General features: G+C 43.3%; 1 protein-coding gene across 1 annotated transcript in view; it reads left to right on the forward strand.

Annotated features, from left to right (window-relative positions):
- LOC143040547 (uncharacterized) overlaps positions 1 to 10,000 on the forward strand; it is a 25,758-nt gene that overhangs the window by 13,134 nt on the left and 2,624 nt on the right. The window lies entirely within an intron of this gene.

Below are 10,000 nucleotides of genomic sequence, written 5' to 3' on the forward strand. Positions count from 1 at the left end.
TGAAATATATATTATAAATCATCATCAAATGGAGACATAGGGACCACGTTGTTTAACTCATACGCCGGCTCCGATCCCTATGTGGTCTCTTCGACCAAGCTTCCATGCAGACACCCTACCTTCTCACTCCAAACAACCCCAGATACGTTCGATCGTCTTCCTCCAGCCATTAATTCTGTGGACGTTCCCTTCTTCTCCTCCTCCTCCATCGAGAGCTGTCTCTTGTGAATGCATAGATATGAACGTTAGTCTCGAGTCTGGTGACTTCGTGGGAATAGTTGTATAAGCTCATTCTCGTTCTCCCTGTTAATGTATTCAAATACATAATCTGACCTTCCCCTCGAGGAACATACGCCAGGAGACGCTGAGTAACTGCGACCGAAGCCGTCACCTTTGTTCTATACACTTTGGGGACTATAGGGGCAGGTAACAGTCACTGCTGGGAATCAGAGTGCGGGATTCGAACCCACAACTAAGTGAGTGTGAGACCAGGACGCTTCCGACTACGCCACCATCGAATGACAATAACAAATCAACGACCAACGGCAATAACAATGAACGACAAAGATGTAATAACAACGAGAAACAAGAACGAAAATGAGAAGAAAAGAATAAATGCAAACAATAACACATCAATAACAAAAACAACAAATCCCATTCGTGGGTTGATTACTGGTGGGATTATCAACCCCCGGGGCGGCGCGGTAACCCACTGGATACCATGTCGAACTCGTGAGCAGGTGATCGTGAGTACGATTCCCGGGGCCCGCTGCGTGCTTCTTGCGTTGATTCACGACAGCCCTGGCCAGACGAGGAGGCGACCCAGACATCGGTCAAAAAAAAAAAAAAAAAAAAAGCTTGCGGCAACTGAAAGGGCTTGGCAAGCCCTACAAGGGGTTTCTCACTTCCCACTTCCTGAGAAGTGGGATAGTGAGTCCCTCTTTCTACCGAGTGAAGGGGTGCCGCTTTGTTCGGTGCGGTTATCGCTCAACGGTGATCGTTCATGCCTCAACGATGATCGTGAAACGATTGTCTACATCAGCGTTTCTCAACCTTTTTACCCTTGCGTAACCTTTAAAATAAATTGCATGTCTCAAGGAACCCTTGCGCAAAAAAAAAAATACATATGCCATATCTTTCTCATTCTAGTTTCATCATAATAATAGGTTAGATAGGATGATGTCTATATTACATTATTACAATTACCAAGAACATGTGCGTGTTTGATTATATTACGTTTATGAAATTGAATAAAATATCAAAAGTGCATTAGCTTATCTTATTGTTCTCGTGGAACCCTTAAGGACCTTTTGCGGAACCTTAGGGTTCCGGGGAACCCTGGTTGAGAACGATGGTCTAGAAGACTTATTCTTTGTTTTTAGCGACTCTAGCGGCAGTTGCTCGAAGCTAAAAAGCCCCATTCAAAAAAAAAATAATAATAATAATAATGCTCTAAGCAATCGTTTGACGATGATCGTTGAGCCATGAACGATCATCGTTGAGCGATAATCGTCCGGAGCTAAACGTACCTTTCACTTGGCACCCACGACTCTGAAATCGACCAGCGTCCCACACGACTCTTAAAATCGACCAGCGTCCCCACAGCACTAAATCTGCAACAACGAATTAATAGCGCAAATGAATTATTTCTCCTGGCTTGGAAGGAACAATGGAACTAGGTCGGCCAGCGCAACAAGTAACGGTAAAACATTGTTGCCAGCTGCCAAGGCTCTCATCTTCGGGACAATGAATGAAGATGATTGAGTGGTCGTCGCGTACAATGAGAATGTTGCCACGAATAATTGAACAGTTGGTCATAATTCACCAGGATGGAGTAGGAGGGGGAGGAGGAGGAAGAGGAGGAGGTGGAGGAGGAGGAGGAGGAGGCCAGTAGGGAAGGTCGGGATCGATCTCTCGGCCTCACACAAAAGCGTTTATTGATCTTCCAGGAAATGAATGTATTTCGCGCCGTTTATGATTTAATGGATCTGTAGCGACGGGGTGTTTATTGCTGTTCCTCACAGACTGGGGTGTTAATAATATTCACCCCATCGGAGGTGGGGGGGGGGCGGAAGGAGATGCCTCTACTCACCCCCTCGTGGGGTGTCCCTAATCACCCAGTTGAATAAAATCACCTGACGATAGGGAGAATAGATAATCAAAAGGAAGACATTGATTAGAAGTGGCTCAAGGACTCTCAGCTCAGCTTCGGTTGCTGCAACCTCTGCACGAAACGAATCCTCTTTTTTTTTTTTTCAAAAATCATCGACGTTGGGGATGCACAGCCGGGGACGCATGCACCTGCCCCAGTGTGCATCGCTCTTGCATGCCAATATATCTCTCGTTGTTGTTGTTGTTGTTGTTGTTGTATTAGGTTGCTAAAAGAATGACTTGTTACCAGACAACTGTATATACATAAGGTCATCCACAACGTGATGTGCTTTTGTAGTTTTGGTACCCTGTGGACCAGATTCTAGTGTCCACAGTACAACTACTACAACAACAACAACAACAACAACCGCTGCTGCTACTGTTGCTTCGTTAATTTTAATCAATCTGAATAAGATCGTCTGGCGCTAGCCAGGATAATATTTGTAAGGTGCGTCGTCTTAGCAAAAAAAGTTTATCGAGAGACTGGACCACAGGTTAGCCTAAACGCAAACTGAGACGCAGGCGACGCAGGCGACACAGACGACACAGGCGACGCAGGCGACACAGCACAGAGTAAAGGCAAACTTTCTGTTGCTGAAATGAAGTACAGTTTGGTTTTCTCCCTCACTTCAAATGCCGAGGTAGTACATCTAGAAGCTTTTCATGTGGTAAAGAAGTTCAAACTGTACTTCAATTCAGCAACAGGAAGTCTGCCTTTGAAATGTGCTACGTCGCCTCTGTCACCTGCGTCTCAGTTTGAGCTTAGGCTTATGGACGCATGTTATCGTTTCAAGGGCCGAGGCAGCCAATCACAGGCCGAGAAAGGAAACGGGGCGGAGTCAATCTGACTTCATCGGAATAAACAGATAGGACACTGCAGTAACTATTAATGGCACAATGGAATAGTGATTCACTTAAGGAGATTGGATTCTAAAGATAGGGTTTATAATTCTTAATGGGGTTAGATAATCTTTAATGGGATTTGATCCCTTTTAAAGGGTTTGTATTTCTCTTAAAGGATTCGAAAATTTTAAAAAAGAATCCAACCACCTTAAGAGGGATCCAAAACCCTTTAAAAGAGATCCAACCTCATTAGAAAGGTACCAAATCCCTTAAATACTTTGCACTAAAAGTAGTAATAAAAAATCATACTGTGGTGACGTTGTTTTGTTCATTATGTGCAGCTCCACCACTGAACACGCCACGTGAACGTATGAAGAGATTGTCTCATGTCAATCGCATTTAGGAACACTTCACTAGATGAAAACCCAAATCATATTTTCGTTGAACAAAGCACCAGTGCGACCTTGAATTACGTAATGAAACTTAATGAACATTCGCGTTCTGAACAACATTGTGTCACTTTTGCGTTCAATAGGACTTCCATGAATGCAGCATTTTTTTTTTTTTTTTTTTTATTTATGAACTGATTGTGTGTTTTGGTTAAAGACCCTTAGAAATATTTTTTTCATTTTTCAAACCATAGAGATTCTATAGACGAAGCATAACAAAAAAGAAATGTGTCACTGGCTAATGGGAAAGAAATAATTATATATTTCTTGGCTGGAACCATTTTTTTTTTTCAATAACTTGATTTTGTAATCTCAAAATTCGGCGAAAAGCTGACGTCACCGCCGCATAGAAGAGACGAACCACAAAGCGGAGTTCATTAGTCTATGAACCAAAACTCGAATTTAGTTAATGCACTAAATCATGACATATTGTTCACATACGAACGTGCGCTTGCACACACAAACACACACACACATACATACACATACACACATACACATACACATACACACACACACACACACATACATACACACACACACACACACACACACACACACACACACACACACACACACACACACACACACACACACACACACACACACACACACACACACACACACACACACACGCTTGCATACGTACATACATACATACATACATACATACATACATGCATGCAGGCGCACACACACACACACACACACACACACACACACACACACACACACACACACACACACACACACACACACACACACACACACACACACACACACACGCACACGCACACGCACACATACACACACACACACACACACACACACACACACACACACACACACACACACACACACACACACACACATACACCCACACACACACACACATAATCATATAATATAAACATAATGAATTAATTGAAATTAAAAAATAATTGTGAATGCGTTGCTTACAATTGCCTCAGCGAGGTTCTTCACACACGGAATAAAATCGCCTTCCGCCCACACTCCACAGACAACCCCTGTTCACACACAACCGCGTAGTTTCTCCTTGACTATGTGGTACCGCCGGGGCTTCCGCGTTGTTTAAACCGCAAGTGTGAACAGGGCCCTTCGCTCCATTTTGTGAGATGGTTAGAACGTCGTTACTTGCGGCGGAGGTCGAAGAGATGGTGGTTCGAACTCTGCCGCCAGCGAGTTAGATCAAGGGCATGGTTCATCAAATTCCATGTTGCCGCCAGGCGAGTTTATTCAGCTGGGGGAACGTCTATCTCCCCTCTCCCTCTCCCCTCCCCTCCCCCTCCCCTCACCTCTCCTCTCCCCTCTCCTCTCCCCTCTCCCTCCTAACCACACACTCTTCAATAGAAGCGAGCATGATAACTATTGCATCATGACTTCTATTGAAAACATTAAATGAGAAATGGCCATGCCTTCGTTATATATTCGGCCTTGTGTAATTATTGTGAAACTATTTTTCCAGCTTGTTGGCCAACGATAAGATAACGCGACCGCATTATACTTATTTGAAATGAACGAGAGGGGCATATTAATGTGCTACACTGCATAATGATTTGTGTTAAAGATATCATATGAAAAATAGGGTGATGCCTATGTGTTATCGTCAATTTTATGTACAAATTTATTTATATTTTCTGTATAACAAAATTGAGGCATTGTATCATCTTTCTTCTCCATCTCACGAAAAATTTAATTACTGATCAGAATAGAAAAAAATATCTTGCCTTTCTATTTTTTTTTTATAAAAACAAATGAACTGCTGTGAACAAAAATGTGATAAAAACAAAAAATGTAACAAGATAAACAAAAAACAAAAACAAAAAATTAACAAATAAAAAGGAAGATGGACTTAAAGAGATAAATTGAAATTATCTCAAGCAAGGTGAAAGGACTTTTTCGAATTTCACGTCCCTTTCTCACTGCTCAGCAATTTTCTCAGCAGTTTGCTCAGCAGTTCCTCAGCGTAAGTTGATAACCTAAGTATCCAAGGCTGGACTACTTTCTTTCTCTCTTTCTCTCTTTCTCTCTTTTACGGGGCGAACTAACTTTGCTTCTGAGCTTCAAGACGGGACCAACTTCCAATCCTATTAAGTTTTCTTCCTCAAGTTTCGCTTTTTTTTTTTTTTTTTCTCTCAATGTAGCACTTTCGCCCTGAACGCTCAAGATTTCTAACGTTGATGTCGCCAAACGTTCTCGTTCAGACTAGAACCCGTCTCAAAACGTTTAGAAGTTTGACCACTAGAACCCGTCTCAAAACGCTTAGAGGTTTGACCAACAAAAAAACAAAAAAATAATCTCGCAAATCTAATAAACGAATAAACAAAATAGTAACACAAACATAAAAAGCGCACAAATGTAAACGAACAAAAATGTAAAGAAAAAGAAAACGGGGGGGGGAGGGGGAACCTTTTCCCTCTTATAGAGGAGAAGGGGGGGGGCGGGGGGCTGCCCTGGAGAGTGTGACCTTGTTTGACATCCGGGAAGACGTTTCCCAGAACCAAGATGACCTTTCCGACTGCAATCCCGTTGTGCTTAACGACTCCCAACTTTTAGCACAGACTGAGACTAATTAAGGTGACGACACACTATACCAGCATGCTATTTGCTTTAGCTACTTCGTTTGAGTAGAAACGACTTCGGTTGCGACATTCTAGACCAGCGTTTCTCAACCTTTTTACCCTTGCGTAACCTTTAAAATAAATTGCATGTCTCAAGGAACCCCTGCAAAAAAAAAAAAAAAAACATAAACCATATCTTTCTCTTTTTATTTTCATCGTAATAATAGGTTAGATGGGATGATGTCTATATTACATTATTACAATAACTAAGAATACGTCGTGCATGTTTAATTATATTATGTATATGATGTTAAATAAATCAAAAGCGCATTAGCTTATCCCATTTGTTCTCGCGGAACCCTTAGGGACCTTTTGCGGAACCTTAAGGTTCCGGGGAACCCTGGTTGAGGAACGCTGGTCTAGACTTCTGTAAGAACATCTTAACAATATGTCTAACATTTGTATAAGTTTAAATTTTCTTAGATCGCCATCTAGCTTCTCACAAGAGTAATTTGACATTTGGAAATACGAAAAAAAAAAAAAAAAAATTATCACCGAAGTCGTTTCTACTCAAACGAAGTAGCAAAATCATAGTAGCATGCTACCGAAAAATGCCTAGTGTGCCGCCACCATTACCCGCAAATCCTGGGCTGCTCTGCTCCCCTTCAGGGAGGTCATCCCAAACTTGTTATTATTACGTTTGTTGTAAAACTATTTCCATTTTGCCACGACGAGAGGCCCACAAAGCAGTCCAACTTCATGGTGTTCTCAAGTTGTAGACATTTCTCATTCTTCTTCTTATTCTTCCCTTCTGTGCGACATCCCATGAAAAGTATTTCTAATCCATGTCATACATGTCAGAGAGAGAGAGAGAGAGAGAGAGGATGGGGGGAGAGTGAGTGGGAGGAGAGAATGAGAGGGAGGTGGGAGAGAATGAAAGAGATGAGGGGAAGTGTGTGTGTGTGTGTGTGTGTGTGTGTGTGTGTGTGTGTGTGTGTGTGTGTGTGTGTGTGTGTGTGTGTGTGTGTGTGTGTATTCACTTGGTCTTTTGGATCACGTGTTGGACTCGTGATCGACAGCTATTTCCCTCCTGGAAGAGAGCTTTGAGCTCGTAGGTCCGATCTATGGGTAATGCTATGACCTTGCACACACACACACCCCCAACTCCCCGCCCACGAGAGTTGGAGTAACACCCCTCAGCGCTGCGATACTGATATTATTTCAGCCCCGGGCGAGAGTCGAACCCGGACCTCCGTAGTGGCAGACCAGAGCTCTAACCACAGCGCCATGTGCGTGCGTGCGTGCGTGTGCGAATTCGTTGTATTGCACCAGCTGTGATGCGAAGGACACGAGCTCTACTCGTAGGGTCCCGTCTCTATACCCTCGTCGGTTAAACTCAGCCTTGTGCTTTTGCGTGCGTACGTGTTTGAAGCTTTCCTCTAAGTGAGCCGTTTGTTTACACACTTTGATGCCCTAATTGCCTTCCTTGTTTACCTCCAACGTCCCCCCTTCTTTACGTATTAGGAAACATCGATCATACTAACTCTGGACTCGTCGGTTGATTGGAGTGCATAAAGTATGATCAGAAAATTAAATTAAGATTAAATCAACGATATGAGCACTGAGAAGGTTAGAATAAGGCTAACCTTAACGGGATTAGAAAAGGCCGAGGTTATCTATTTGTTAGGTTGGTTGAAGGCAAACTCTGATGTAGAGTTGGTTTTATTTAGCAATGAATGTTGGGCGCCAATGTTAGGGCTCGCGTTAAGGGAGAGAAAAGTGGGAGGAGACGAGACAGTGAGGGAGGTGACGACTGTGTTTCAAGTCGTGTCCTCAGGCGATCTGAATCTTCGATGGTGGTGAGAGCAAAACCTACCCTTTCGGGAGAGGTGAAATGTCTCCGCATTACACTTAGCATTACATAAATATAATATCATGGCACCACAGAGGGAGAGGGGGGAAAGGAGAACAGATAGGAATGACGGAAGGAAGAGATAGATATGTTGCCGGCCATGTCGCCCAGACAAAGACGGAAAGGTATGTGTATGTGTGGGTGTGTTTTGGTTGAGGCAGAACTTAAACCTAATAACTTAAGCCTTTTTTTTTTTAACTTAACTAAGTTGGTCCATCCTTTATATACACGGGCACTTCATGACCCGTGCTTCTCATTGATGTGAGGTCAAGTGTGATGCGTGGGGAATTCGGAGGCAAAACGTTCTGACGCAGGTGACTCCCGAAGACAGAGGGTATGCGCTCCTCAATGAATCAATTGTTCATGTCACGTGGCTGGCCAAGGTGCAGGTTAGTCATCGCTGGCCGATGCTGGCACTGCACGTGTTTTTCCTCAAAGAGGCTTTGTCCACCCGTGGGCCTCAAGGCAGCTCTGGGTCGAGTCACGTGGCTGGGGACGCAAGCGTATCCCATGGGGCCACTTGCGGGTCAGTAAGGTCGTGGGACGGCCAGAGAAGAGGTGAGGCCAGGAGTGAGGATTAATAACAATATTTATAGCGTTTATTTAATTCATGTGTTATACGCATTTCATACACTTTTTTCTGGCTAAAGGTACGGTCTACTCTGTACGATTATTACTCAACAATGATTGTCAAACGATTGTCTAGAGCAGTCGTTTATTTTATTTATTTTATTTTATTTTATCTATTTATCATTTTTTTATGGGGTTATTATGTTTTGAGCTGCAAAGTACGAGGCTGATGATTAATTTGAATCAAACCTACCAACGCGCTTACCCAAATAGGATGCCAGTTAGTAGGATGCGCGTCACCCGCCCTTGGCTGTGGTAGGCTGATAATCGCATCAAGCAAAACGTACCTTTAGGGCAGACTATTTTCATGTGGCTTGAGAGGCGGACTCCACATTGAAATGGGCTTTGTTCGGTCGAGACCCCAGAGAGGGACCCAGCGGTTCCTTAGGCTCGTTTAACACGTACCGACTTTTCGCCATGCGCCGTCCACGGTACGACGTCGTGCTTACAAATATACATGGGTGTCTATAGACCCTTCCACACGTGGTTGTAATGTGTTAAATTGTCCGTAGACACCCATGTTTATTTGAGAGCACGACGTCGTGCCGTGGACGGCGCACGGCGAAAAGTGGATACGTGTGAAACGAATCTCAGCCAGAAAAAGGCTATAAATGGCATCACGGCGTTGAAAAGGTTGAGGATGGAGGTGGATGAAAATAGAAGGGAAGGTGGATGGAGGTAAAGGGAGGGTGGATGGAAGTGGAGAGAGGGTGGATGGAGATGGAGGGATGGGGGAAAGAGATGGAGAGAGGTGGAGGGAGAGCAAGAATGAACCCCTTCCGTACCTGGTGATACCTTCCCTTTCATTATGACTACTGACAGGCGATTTTATTCATCATTTCCGTGGCAGTGCACTCGGCCGAGAGGACACTAAGCCCTGTTCACACTAGCGGTTTCAGCCACGCGGAAACCGCGGCGGTACCGCATAGTCAAGGAAAATTTACGTGGTTGTGTGTCAACGCCGCCTTTGACTCATTGCAATTGAACCGCCGCGGTTGAAACCAATAGTGTGAATAGGGCCGTAGACTGTGTTTCAAAGTTTGTCCCTTGCATCGATCAGTCTATTCAGGAGACGCCTTGATAAGAAATTAGATAAGATGTAGTCATTCTACATTTGTATATAAATTTTTTGATAATATTCTTTACAGGAAATGGTGTTTAGTATCAGACTGTTATTGTGCAAAAACGTCAAAAACAAAATAAAAGAAACCCGCGTATATATTTACAAAATGGAAAATATATTAATCATGAATTACGAAAAATAAAATGAGTAGTGACGATTAATTGTAACATGTTAAATTCCCCGTCCTACGGACCCCTTGGGACTTCCTCTTGCCGCCAACCGATTTTATTCAATGTTTAGTCAGTGAAAAGATTTTCAATGTAGTTGTTAGTGACGATGACACAAGACAACAGTAAAAATAAAAAACAAA

This window comes from Oratosquilla oratoria, chromosome 29, assembly GCF_046742065.1.
Source record: "Oratosquilla oratoria isolate Oo_2021 chromosome 29, ASM4674206v1, whole genome shotgun sequence".
Lineage (NCBI taxonomy): Eukaryota > Metazoa > Arthropoda > Malacostraca > Stomatopoda > Squillidae > Oratosquilla > Oratosquilla oratoria.